We start from the raw sequence: 15,505 nt of genomic DNA, 5'->3' as shown, positions 1-15,505 counted from the left end.
AATGAAGGATGTACATCATTGCATATTAGTAATATGAACTAGCCGGGTAATATGAACTAGCCGAGTAGTATCTACCCCTAATTAATTCATACATAATAGCTTAGTACAAAAAGATTTATTATGGTTTCAAAATTTATATATATAAGATATACATATAAGTTCTTTAGTGGGAATGAGTTAATACTTCATAACTCGTTGATACAATATACTCGTTGTTGATTAGTGATGATGTCTGCGGTGATTATGGATCTGGCGGAGTTTGTGATGTTGTAAGTGCTGCTGATGCCGACGATGCTGACGGCACTGATGGTGCTGGTGATGCTGATGGTACTGTTGATGCTGACGGTAAAACAAGTCTAGCTTGTAAATCGTGCACCATTTCGTCAGGGTTTCATTTCATCATTTTTATTCGCTCACTCATCTAGTTTACAATTAGAACTAGAATATATAATCTCTAAAACTTTTAGAAACTACATATTCTCTGTAGAATATTGCTTCGATGAAGTTATGAATCAATACTTGTTTGTTGTTGTTGTTGGTATTCCTTGATATCTATGGTGCGTATGACGTTGATGCTCGTAGGACAGTTTGTGATGTTGAAGTATGAGATGTGGATGTTGTTCGTGGTACTGCTGATGATGATGGTGCTGATGTTGGTGGTGCTTGTGGTGCTTGTGATGCTTGCAAGTTGTGCATCATATTCTCTAAAGCCACCACTCTAGCACGAAGCTCGTTAACTTCTTCTATTACACCGGAATGATTGGTGGTTCGGATGAGCGGGTGAATAAGATCTAGAATTTTAAATAGTATATAATCGTGATGAGATACTCTGGAAATGAGAGCGAAAATAGTGTTTCGAACAGGTTCGCCGGTAAGTGCTTCAGGTTCTTCGCCAAGAGGGAAATGTGGTGGATGGAAGGGATCACCTTCTTCTTGTCTACAATGATTTAGTAGGCTACGAACCCATCCCCAATTCATCCAGAATAAATGATGGCTAATTAGTTGATCCATTCCGGTCACACTGCTTTCGGAGCTCGAGTGGAACTCCATATCGGAATCCGAGGGACTTGAACTAGTGGCGAGTTCCATTTCATACTATTGAATAAAGGATTTTTCGATTTGAAATGATTTCCAGGTATCGGATGGTATTCTAATTACATAGAATATATATATATATATATATATATATATATATATATATATATATATATATATATATATATATATATATATATATATATATATATATATATATATATATATATATATATATATATATATATAGAACAAAAGATTTCGTAGATTACGGAGGAATTTACGGAATATGCCAGGCAAAGTTTACAGTAACAGATACGCTAAGATATGAATTAGCAGATTCGCTATGATATGAATTTTATCTATACACTATTCATGCAATCAATGCAGTAAGATGTGTCTAGACTAAGATGATAAGCAGGTAATTTCCGACAAAAATGATAAGCAAAACTTTTGACATGCAGACACGATCGAAGTCCAGACTCATTAATGCATCTTAATATCTATCAGTTAGACATACTAATGCAAGACCTGGTTCGCTATGACCACCGCTCTTATACCAACTGAAATTCCCCGTTCATATCGATTATAAATGTTACATAATAATTGATTTCATTGCGAGGTATTTGACCTCTATATGATACATTTTACAAACATTGCATTCGTTTTTAAAAGACAAACTTTCATTACAGCAAAAGTTGACAGGCATGCATACCATTTCATAATATAACCAAACTATAAATGACTTAATCTGTCATTTACTTAATCATAAACTTTATTGAACTCGACAACTTGAATGCAACGTCTTTTGAAAGATGCCATGAATGACTCCAAGTAATATCTTTAAAATGAGCAAGTGCACAGCGGAAGATTTCTTTCAAACATGAGAATAAACATGCTTTCAAGTGTCAACCAAAAGGTTGGTGAGTTCATTAGTTTATCATAATCAATTATTTCCATAATTTTAATAGACCACAAGATTTTCATTTCCATTTTTCATAAACATCATCTGATATCAGACATTTCGCAAAAACTGCATAGAGATAAAAATCATTCATATGGTGAAAACCTGGTAATCGACATTAACAGAACGCGTCTAGAATATCACCATCATTCCGGGACTCTCATCGAACATGATAAAATCGAAGTACTAAAGCATTCGTAACCCGGATGGGGTTTGTTAGGCCCAATAGATCTATCTTTAGGATTCGCGTCAATTAGGGTTTTTGTTCCCTAATTCTTAGATTACCAGACTAAAAAGGGTGATATTCGGTAATAATAATTCAACCATAGAATGTTGTTTCGTATACTTGTGTCTATTTTATAAAACATTTATAAAACTGCATGTATTCTCATCCCAAAATATTAGATTTTTAAAAGTGGGACTATAACTCATATATACATATCTATATACACATAAATGTTTCATGAATCGTCGAGCACAGTCAAAGGGTAATTGATTACATGAACACAGTTTAAAACCCTTGAGATTCCACTTAACAAACTTTGCTTATCGTGTCAGAATAATATAAAGATAAAGTTTAAATTTGGTCGGAAATTTCTGGGTTGCCACAAAAGGATCTTGGATGGCTTGAAAGTTCTTTAAGTAGAATCATGGCACGAAAATAAGTTCAAGTAAGATTTTTACTCGAATTAAGATAGTTTATAGTTATAGATATTGAATCAAAGTTTGAATATGAGTATTACCTTGATTTATAAAGATAACCTACTGTAAATAACAAAGGTTTCTTGAAGTGTTCTTGATGTGTTCTTGAATTATTCTTTTTATGGTGATCTAAGCTTTGATTATGAGATCTAAACTTGCTAAATATGATGAGATTTAGAAGAGGTGGAAGTGTGTGTGTTTAGAAAGTAATATGATGTAGTAATCTAGCATGAAATGGATGTATATATCCATGCTAATCCCACATTTTTTTTAGTTAGTCAACAAAGGCTTTTCTAGTTTTGTTATTTAGCTTAATCATTCATGGTAAAAGACAAAGGTTAATCCCTACATGTTTCTATAATGGATGATGAGTCATTTAGGGCTGCTAAGATCAGATTATTGAGTGTATGTATCAATAGTAAGTACACCTAGAAGCTGTGTATTATACGAGTACGAATACGGGTGCATACGAGTAGAATTGTTGATGAAAATGAATGAGAACGTAATTGTAATCATTTTTGTTAAGTAGAAGTACTTTGATATGTGTCTTGAAGTCTTTCAAAAGTGTACTAATACATCCTAATACACTACATGTATATTCGTTTTAACTGAGTCGTTAAGTCATCGTTAGTCGTTACATGTAAGTGTTGTTTTTGAAAGCTTTAAGTTAACGACCTCATTTAATGTTGTTGCCACCCCTTGGACCCCGCTACCGGGGGCGCTGCCCCCGAACCCCCATCATAATCAAGATAAGTTCAAACAAGTGTGCACTCCACACTTTCCCATACTTGTTCGATATTTATCAAGGTTATTTTGGTTAACAAATCAATCCCTTTACACTTAAATCATATTGGTAACACAAAATCACCAACAATGAATATATCTTAATACGATATATATACATTAAAATGTTGTTACAACGATAATCGTTACATATATGTCTCGTTTCGAAATTCTTAAGTTAGTAATCTTATTTTTACATATGTAGTTCATTGTTAACACACTTAATGATATATATAATTATCATTTTATCATGTTAAATATAGTGTAACAATATCTTAATATGATACATATGTATTTAGTAAAACGTTGCTATAACGATAATCGTTATATATATCGTTTCGAGTTTCATAATTCAATAGTCTCATTTTATGTATATAACTCATTGTTAATATAGCTAGTGAGATACTTACTTTTCATAATATCATGTTAGCTATATACATATCCATATATATATCATCATATAGTTTTTACAAGTTTTAACGTTCGTGAATCGCGGTCAACTTGGGTGGTCAATTGTCTATATAAAGCTCATTTCAAATAATCAAGTCTTAACAAGTTTGATTGCTTAACATGTTGGAAACATTTAATCATGTAAATATCAATTTCATTTAATATATATAAACATGGAAGAGTTCGAGTCACTACAGTACCTACCCGTTAAATAAATTTCGTCCCGAAATTTTAAGCAGTTGGAGGTGTTGACGTATCTTATGGAAATAAGTGCGGATATTTCTTCTTCATCTGATCTTAATGTTCCCAAGTGAATTCGGGTCCTCTACGAGCATTCCATTGAACCTTAACAATTGGTATCTTGTTTTGCTTAAGTCTTTTAACCTCGCGATCCATTACTTCGACGGGTTCTTCAATGAATTAAGTTTTTCATTGATTTTAATTTCGTATAAAGGAATGGTGAGATCTTCCTTAGCAAAGCATTTCTTCAAATTTAAAACATGGAAAGTGTTATGTACGTTGATGAGTTGTGGAGGTAATTCGAGTCGGTAGGCTACTGGTCCGACACGATCTATTATCTTGAATGGTCCAATGTACCTTGGATTTAGTTTCCCCCGTTTACCAAATCGAACAACACCTTTCCAAAAATCAAATTCTATATCTTTTCTTTTAATGTCCGCGTAGCTCTTTTGTCGACTTTGAGCGGTTTTCAACCGTTGTTGAATTTGAATGATTTTCTCGGTAGTTTCTTGGATTATCTCTGGACCCGTAAGTTGTCTATCCCTCACTTCAATCCAAAAAATTGGAGACCTGCACTTTCTACTATAAAGTGCTTCAAACGGCGCCATCTCAATACTCGAATAGTAACTGTTGTTGTAGGAAAACTCTGCTAACGGTAGATGTCAATCCCAACTGTTTCCAAAATCAATAACACATGCTCGTAGCATGTCTTCAAGTGTCTGTATCGTTCTTTCACTTTGCCCATCAGTTTGTGGATGATAGGCTGTAGTCATGTCTAGACGAGTCCCCAATGCTTGTTGCAACTTCTGCCAGAATCTTGAAACAAATCTGCCATCCCTATCAGAGATAATAGAGACGGGTATTCCATGTCTGGAGACGACTTTCTTCAAGTATAAACGTGCCAACTTTTCCATTTTATCATCTTCTCTCATTGGCAGAAAGTGTGTTGACTTGGTGAGACGATCGACTACTACCCAAATAGTATCATAACCACTTATAGTTCTTGGCAATTTAGTAATGAAATCCATGGTAATGTTTTCCCATTTCTATTCCGGGATTTCAGGTTGTTGTAGTAGACCTAATGGTTTCTAATGTTCGGCTTTGACCTTAGAACACGTCAAACATTCTCCTACGTATTTAGAAATATCGGCTTTCATACCCGGCCACCAAAAGTGTTTCTTGAGATCCTTGTACATCTTTCCAGCTCCGGGATGTATTGAATATCTGGTTTTATGTGCTTCCTTAAGTACCATTTCTCTCATATCTCCAAACTTTGGTACCCAAATTCTTTCAGCCCTATATCGGGTTCCGTCTTCCTAAATATTAAGATGTTTCTCCGATCCTTTGGTTATTTCATTCTTCAAATTTCCCTCTTTTAAGACTCCCTATTGCGCCTCCTTTATTTGAGTAGTAAGGTTAGTTCGAATAATTATATTCATAACTTTTACCCGTATAGGTTCTCTGTCCTTTCTACTCAAAGCGCCGGCTACCACATTCGCCTTCCTCGGGTGGTAACGAATCTCGAAATCGTAATCATTCAATAACTCAATCCACCTACGCTGCCTCATGTTCAGTTGTTTCTGATTAAATATGTGTTGGAGAATTTTGTGGTCGGTATATATAATACTTTTGACGCCATATAAATAGTGCCTCCAAGTCTTTAATGCAAAAACAACAGCGCCTAATTCCAAATCATGTGTCGTATAATTCTGCTCGTGAATCTTCAATTGTCTAGACGCATAAGCAATTACCTTCGTTCGTTGCATTAATACACAACCGAGACCTTGCTTTGAGGCATCACAATATATCACAAAATCATCATTCCCTTCAGGCAATGACAATATAGGTGCCGTAGTTAACTTTTTCTTCAACAATTGAAACGCTTTCTCCTGTTCATCCTTCCATTCAAATTTCTTCCCTTTATGCGTTAATGCAGTCAAGGGTTTTGCTATTTTGGAAAAATCTTGGATGAACCTTCTGTAGTAACCAGCCAGTCCTAAAAATTGGCGTATATGCTTCGGAATTTTCGGGGTTTCCCACTTTTCAATGGTTTCAATCTTTGCCGGATCTACCTGAATACCCTCTTTGTTTACTATGTGACCGAGGAATTGAACTTTTTCCAACCAAAATGCACACTTTGAAAACTTAGTGTACAGGTTTTCTTTCCTCAGTAACTCTAGCACTTTTCTCAAATGTTCTTCATGCTCTTGATCGTTCTCTGAGTAAATGAGTATGTGATCGATGAAAACAATGACATACTTCTCAAGGTATGGTCCACACACTCGGTTCACGAGGTCCATGAACACAGCTGGTGTGTTAGTCAACCCAAACGACATAACCATAAACTCGTAATGACCGTAACGCGTTCTGAAAGTAGTCTTCGGAATATCATCCTCCTTCACCCACATTTGATGATACCCAGAACGTAAGTCAATCTTCGAATAAACTGACGAGCCTTGTAGTTGATTAAATAAATCATCGATTATCGGTAATAGGTAATGGTTCTTGATGGTAAGTTTGTTCAACTCTCGGTAGTCGATACACAACCTGAATGTACAATCCTTCTTTTTGACAAAAAAACAGGAGCTCCCCATGGTGATGTACTTGGTCGTATGAAACCACGCTCTAAAAGTACTTGTAATTGGCTTTGGAGTTCCTTCATTTCGCTGGGTGCGAGTCCGTATGGAGCACGAGCTATTGGTGCAGCTCCTGGTATAAAGTCTCCTTGAAATTCAACGCATCGGTGTGGAGGTAGTCCCGGTAATTCTTTCGGAAATACATCGGGAAATTCTTTTGCGACGGGAACATCATTGATGTTCTTTTCTTCAGTTTGTACTTTTTCAACATGTGCTAGAATAGCATAGCAACCTTTTCTTATTAGCTTTTGCGCCTTCAAATTACTAATAAGATTTAGCTTCGCGTTGCTCTTTTCTCCGTATACCATTAAGGGTTTTCCTTCTTCTCGTACAATGCGAATTGCATTTTTGTAACATACGATCTCTGCCCTCTCCTTTTTCAACCAGTCCATGCCAATTATCACATCAAAACTCCCTAACTCTACTGGTATCAAATTAATCTTAAATGTTTCGCTAACCAGTTTAATTTCTCGGTTCCGATATATTTTATCTTCTGAAATTAATTTACCGTTTGCTAATTCGAGTAAAAATTTATTACCCAAAGGCGTCAATGGACAACTTAATTTAGCACAAAATTCTTTACTCATATAACTTCTATCCGCACCCGAATCAAATAAAACATAAGCAGGTTTTTCATCTATAGGAAACGTACCCGTAACAAGTTCTGGGCCTTCCTGCGCTTCTACCACATTAATATTGAAAACTCTTCCCCGACCTTGACCATTATTATTCCCCTGGTTGGGACACCTACTTTTTTAATGGCCCTTTTTCCCGCATCCGAAACAAGTAACATCGGTATTTTCTGTTCCATTAACCCTTGGTCCGCAAACTTCACACTTTGCCGCACTATGCCCCGTTCTTTTACACTTGGTACATGATACCGAACATAAAGTATTCGTATGGTACCCTTCACACCTTTTGCATGGAATTTTCTGATTTTGTTTGTCATTTTTGTTATTGAGATAGTTGTTGGGCTTGTTGTTGTTGGGTCGTTTGTTGTAGTTGTTATGGGAGTTATTGTAGTTGTTATTGGGATTGCGATTGTTGTTGTGGCTAATGTTGCAGTTGTTGTGGTTGTTATAACGATTGTTGTTGTTGTAAGATTGGTGACCCTTGTCACTGTTTTCTTCCCACTTTCTCTTGACTTGTTTTATTTTGGCCTCCTCGGCCGACTGCTCTTTAATTCTTTCCTCAATCTGGTTTATGAGTTTATGAGCCATTCGACTTGCCTTTTGTATGGAGGCGGGCTCGTGTGAACTTATATCTTCTTGAATCCTTTCTGGCAACCCTTTCACAAACGCGTCGATCTTCTCTTCTTCATCTTCGAACGCTCTTGGACACAATAGGCACAACTCTGTGAACCTTCGTTCGTACGTGATAATATCGAATCCTTGTGTTCGTAACCCTTTAAGCTCTACTTTGAGCTTATTGACCTCATTTCTGGGACGGTACTGCTCAGTCATCAAGTGTTTGAATGCTGACCACGGTAGTGCGTAAGCAGCATCTTATCCCACTTGCTCTAGATAGGTATTCCACCATGTTAATGCAGTACCTGTGAAGGTATGCGTGGCGTACTTCACCTTATCTTCTTCGGTACATTTACTTATAGCAAACACCGATTCAACCTTCTCGGTCCACCGTTTCAATCCGATTGGTCCTTCGGTTCCATCGAATTCTAAAAGTTTACAGGCACTGAATTATTTGTAGGAGCATCCCACACGATTTTTTGTGGAATTAGTTCCACTACTAGAACCAGAGTTATTGTTGTTATTTTTCATTGCGGCCTGTGCTGCGGCTATGTTCGCAGTAAGGAAAACACGGAAGTCTTCCTCACTCATGTTCAAGTTCTGGCGAGTCGTCGGTGCCATTTCCTTCAAAAAATAGCCAAAAGGATTAAGTTAATCATATAGAATATTAAGAGTAGTCAATAGTATTTCGTAGCATAATATGAACTCATTTATAAAATCTTTTTCTTCATATTAGCGTTTTATAGTTTTACTTCGGGTAGCACCTGTGACGACCTGGGAATTTCCGACCAAATTTAAACTTTAATCTTTATATGTTTCTGTAATGACCCAGAAATTTCCGACTAAATTTAAACCTTAATCTTTATAGGTTTCCGACACGATAAGCAAAATCTGTAATGTTGAGTCTAGAAAGTTTGAAATCTATATTCGGATAATCAATTACCTTTGACCATGCCTGAAGATTCACGAACACTTATGTGTATATACGATATATACTTATTAATTGATAACGATTAACAAAGTATTAGATATGTCATATTTGGTTTCGATATAAGTTATTATATTTGTCGGCAAGAGTAAAAGATAATATATTCTACAATATGTGAAGGTGTAATTATTAAGTTAATATAGTTATTATGATTATTACTTTCATGGTGATTAAAAATAAATATTAATATTAATATTAATATTCATTATATTACTATATAACATATAGGTGTAAAGTTTGATGCATTTAATTTATTATATAATTATTAGTATTATTGTTATCATTATTAGTGTCATTGTTGTTAGTAAAATTATAATTTTAACTAATAAGATTATCAAAAGTATTATCATTAACTTAATTACTAAAATTATTATTTATAAGTTAAAGTTATTATTTTCATCATTCTTATTAGTATTATTATGATATTAACATCACTATTATTATTATTATTAGTATTAGTTTTATTATTATTATTATTATTATTATTATTATTATTATTATTATTATTATTATTAATATTAGGTATTTATGTTTGTATTATTAGTATGTCCCTTTATATATTTAATAAGCTGATATAGATATAGTTAGTTAGACATATATACAAATACAGATATATTATATTGATAAATACAGTTATATATTTTATAAATACATATACAGATATATATAAATATATAAACACCGTGTATATATATATATATATATATATATATATATATATATATATATATATATATATATATATATATATATATATATATAAACACATATGTATAAATAGATGTATAAAAAAAATCAAATATACATATAGGATACGATTTTATGCATATATATATATATATATATATATATAAATAGATACAACTTTATAGATATAAACATAGATACAGATATTTATATTTATATGAACACATGATCATTATGCGTAATATTTTCTTCCAACATCACTATCTCCTTTTTCTTTTACTATTGGGCTCGTGAACCATCTGTTGTTATTTTCTGGTTAAAAGACAATCGAGTACTTAAGCAAGTCTTCACTCTTCCATCAACATTTAACAATTATATGTATTTTACCAATTAAATTAAAAAAACTCTGTTATCACAGCTCGACATATCTGTATCATCAGCTTTGAATCAAATGTTCGAAATCGAATAAATTTCAAAAATCTAATATTGCAGTTACCTTAGGAATCTTTCATTCAAACTATCTATAAAATATGAATTTTTAATTCTTTGAAACCATATCAAATTTTGAAGTCAAAACTGTGAAGTAAAAAGTCAAACGAATAAAGATTGATCGAATTCGTGTTGGCTGTTGTGTTTTAAGGTATATTGATGATTTACGAGCCTTTAGAACAGGATTTGATACCTGTTTTATAAAGCAATTGAAGCCTAAAACTCATCAACTCTCGATTTCAATTTTTGAAGGTTTTTTTTTATGAAGACAGAAACCGTATATACTTGTTTATGATATTAGCAACTATGTTAGAGTCGATTCTGTCACAGTAAGTGTTAGTCGCTAGTTTTGGGACTCAACAGATTATATTTCAGTTCCAATCGAAACGAATTAAGCTATTGGACGATTGGGTTAGTTGAAAAAGTAGAAGATGATTACGGGTTGTGGGTTAAAAGAAATTAAAATCGTGTATTAACAGAAAAACAGGCGATGGAGGAGTGGTTTGGGTACTTGAGGGGTGGACATGAGGTCTCGGGTTCGAGCCCGGTCTTGGGCAAATCTTTTTAGAACGATTTCTTTTAAAGGGTATACATTCTTTTTCTTTATTATTATTATTAATATTATTATTATTATTATCATTAGTATTATTATTATTATTATTATTATTATTATTATTATTAATGTAAGTATTATTAATAATATTACCAAATTTATCATTTCAAGTATTATTATCACTATTGATTATAATTATTATTATTATCGTTTTATAAATATTAGAACTTTTATTATTAACATAGGTATATTATTAGTATTAGTATGATTTTATAATTATTAGTATTATTAATATTGACAGAAGTATTATTATTAAAATTATCACCTTTATTAAAATGATTATCGTTAACGAGCAGTGTTATTAATAAAAGTTAATATAATCAATACTAAAAAGTATCATTACTCTAAATGTGTATATTTTTCTTATAAAGACTATTATTAATATTACCATTATTATTATTAAGAAAATTATTATTTCTACCATTATACTTATCCTAGTATTATTGTAACTATATTATGTAAACAAAATACTGCTTATATAAAAAGATATATAACATAACATTTATCTATATTAAAGTTATTATTTATTTAAAAAGATAAAATAACAAATAATTTATTAATATAAAAATTATATCATTAATAATATATATATCAATTTGTTCGATTACAATTATGTGTGTTAATACATATATAAATGTTATAGGTTCGTGAATCCGAGGCCAACCCTATACTTGTTCAAAGATGTTATATGTATTTTTACTACAAAATACAGTATGGTGAGTATATAGTCCCTTTTAAATTCTAAATATTTTGGGATGAGAATACATGAATTTTATGATTTACGTTATGGACACAAGTGATGAAAAATAAATTCTATGTTGAGTTGTACCATGACATATTTCTTTATACTTGGTAGCTAATATTTACATGAGGAATGTGAACGCGAATCCTGTTGATAGATCTATCGGGCCTGACAACCACAACCGGGCTGGACGACCAGTTTTCAACGGTTGCACAGTACTTCATTTTTGTATACTACACTTGGTACGGTGTAGCGATTATTTAAGAATATGCTGCGATGATTTAAATGTTAAGTATGGTTACCAAGTGCTCAACTACTTTTACATACACCTGCGAGTGTATTATGTTTATAAATATGAAATCTTGTGGTCCATAGATTATAACGCTGCTAGCATCAAAACCTATATATCTCACCAACTTTATGTTGACGTTTTAAGGAATGTTATTCTCAGGTACGAATTAAGTCTTCCGCTGTGCATTAGCTCATATTAAAGATATCATTTGGATTCGATCATCGCAATGGGACCAACTGTTGAAGACTTCATCCGGGTGGATTAGGACCGGTCCTTTCAGTTTTCGACACGATAAGCAAAGTTTGTTAAGTTGAATATCAAGAATTTTAAACTGTGTCCATACATTCATTTAAACCTCGACCAAGTTCCAACAATTCACGAACCATTAAACGAATATGATTATATATGTATGTGTATATATATATTATAACTTAAAACGTAAACAAAATATTAGATTTAATACTTTACATGAACGTATTTATTTCAATATGTTTATCGATAGAATTAGAAGATTATATCAAATGATTAATTTATCTAGTACGGTGTATGATTAAGAGTCTCTGTTGAGAGGTCCACTTTTGATTTAGCAAACCTTTCCTTTTTAACGGTATTCGGAAAAATTGGTAAATTGATTTATTAGAAAGAATAAAAGTGTCAATTAACAGGAACTAGACAAGGGTTAGTGGAGATTTCCGTCGGATTTTCAATTTATGCTTTACAATAATTGTCTCGTGACTTTTAATAAGATAAAACCATCTGTCATGTTAAGACGATTTTTATACGTATATTTATCCATTTGATCTAATCCTACAACCCATGAATAAACTGTAAGTTAATAACTTGAACCTGTTATGATTTATTTATTATTTTACTCTCTTAAGTAAAAACGTTTTTTCGACATAATAGAACTAGTTATTAATATATATGTTTAAATAACGTAGGTTGGAATATTAGTTGTTAGATTTGGAAAATATAGACATGTATTCTATATATATATGACTTACGACATCAATGAAAATCACAACAAATATTTACCTTCTTCAATAAAGACCCCACCTCAACTCAACTTGTCCTCTGATGGTTTTATTTATATTTAAGAGAAAACATATCATATCATTCTTCATATTGTTTTTGATTGATTGTTAACAAACTTATTTATATACAAAGATACATGCACGCCATTTTTTTTTTATCATTTCATTTTGTTAATTGTGAACTTCCTTTATGTCTTTTCTACTTCGCATTAGTTGAAATTATTGCATACATATATCTATATTCAAAGACCTACTTGCAACTATTATTAATTGTTGCTTTTGTTTTGTTTTTGTCGAGCAATGATAGAACTCAAAAATTCCATCCACCACCTCTATATATATAACATATACATATATCATATTAGACTAACAAAAACCAAACATCCCTTCTTCACTACCGTCATCAACTTTCATCGGCGGCCACCACCACCATCACTCCAAATTCGCCGCCACCCTAGAACCCCCGGTCACCATCTCAACTCGCCACCACTCTCAACCTCCTACACCGCCATATATCTTTTTTTAAACTCCATAACCATCATCTTCGTGCTCGATACATTTTCTCTTTCAACCTCAATTACAACCCACCTCCGGCACCATTATTTGACGATGAAGAACTCACCAAATGGTTGTTTGATCGAGCACTTATCGCTGAGTTCATTGCTACTTTTCTTTCCTATACATCACCTAGAACCACCATCAAACACCATTGCAAAACATCACTATAAAATCACCTACAACTAATACTGCTACCGCTACATTATTGTTTCTGTTTCACTGTAAACCCGCCACCAAAACCGCCATTTTATTTAAGTTGTTCATCACTATATTGAATTACTACTGCTGCTCAATTTATCCTGTTTCTGTTTTGAACAAAAACCCAACCACCGTTGTTAAACTGCTACTACTGCTCATGTGCTACTGCTGCTGCATTTTGTTTGATGTTCCTGTTCAACGGTGGTGAAGATCACAAGGAAGATGATGAATAGTGATCATGGAGATAATGAAACGATAAAGGTTAAAACGATATTGAAGATTATGATAAAACGATTACAAGATATGGATCGTGATACATAGATAGTCATGAAACCCGTTTATGATGAAACTAGTTGATAAAAATTAAGATGTTGATGATAGACAATCGTGATGATGATATGTGTTTATAATATTAATAATGATGATATCGATCATGATGATAGTTTAGAATGATGGTGATGATAAATGTTAAGATGATAATTGTTGATGATGATGATGAAATGATTATGAAGAGATCACGATATGATGAAAATTCTGTTCGTTTATAATTTCTAAAACCAACATAATATAGTTTGTTACAAATTGTGATTTACTGGGCGAATTGATCTTTGAAGAAGAAGATGAAGAAAAGGGAAACCGAATAAAACGAGTTAATTATTTATTGAATTCATAGAATTACAGAAAAGTAGAAGTGGAGGAAGGGTTTAGAGTGTTTGCGGGTGAGCGGGAGGTTGTGGGTTCGAGCCCTGTCTGGGGCATTTTGTTTTTGGAAAAAGCTTTTGAGGTAGTTAAGTTATATTTGTTATTATAAATTATTATTGTTATCATTATTATTATTATTGATTAGTGTTATAATGGTTATGATAACTATTATTATTATTACTATCATTAATATAATTAATATCATTATTATTATTATTATTATTATTATTATTATTATTATTATTATTATTATTATTATTATTATTATTATTATTATTACTATTATAACTATGATCATTATTATGATCATTATTATAAACATAATACAATTTATCATTTTAAATATTATTATTAGTGTCATTTTATAAATTGTTAGTATTATTATTGTTATTAGCAACAAAAGTATTAGTAATAAAATCATTATCATTATTATTGATAATATGATTATATGATTATTAGTATAGTTATAATTAAACTTATTATCAATATTAACAAAATAGATATTTTTATAATTATTATTATTAAGAACTAAGTATTATTACCAAAAATTAATATTTCCATGACCATTATTATTAAGTTATTCATTCTATTAAAAACTACTAATATTATCATTATTATGAGATTTATTATATAAAAAAAAACTATCATTTATATTATCATTTATAGAATTATTAATACTATTAATATATTTATTAATATTAGTACCATCATTATTATTATTATTATCACTTAAATTATTATCTTAAAATACTACTTTAACAAACAAATGATATTTGTATATAAATATATTTAATACATATAACATAAAAAAATTAAATATTTTTAAATACAAAATAAATATATGAAACATATATATTATTAATATAAAAAGGATATAACTAATAAATTTATATATATATATATATATATATATATATATATATATATATATATATATATATATATATATATATATATATATATATATATATATATATATATATATATATTTGTTCGATTACAACCATGTATATTAATAAATATACAAATGATATAGGTTCGTGAATCCGAGACCAACTCTGCATTGTTCAATACCGTCATATGTATTTTTACTACAAAATACAGTACTGTGAGTTTCATTTGCTCCCTTTTTAATTGCTTTTGCA

The sequence above is a fragment of the Rutidosis leptorrhynchoides genome, chromosome 2 (assembly GCF_046630445.1).
Source record: "Rutidosis leptorrhynchoides isolate AG116_Rl617_1_P2 chromosome 2, CSIRO_AGI_Rlap_v1, whole genome shotgun sequence".
NCBI lineage: Eukaryota > Viridiplantae > Streptophyta > Magnoliopsida > Asterales > Asteraceae > Rutidosis > Rutidosis leptorrhynchoides.
The sequence above is the reverse complement of the archived record's forward strand: the minus strand, read 5'-3'. Positions refer to the sequence as shown.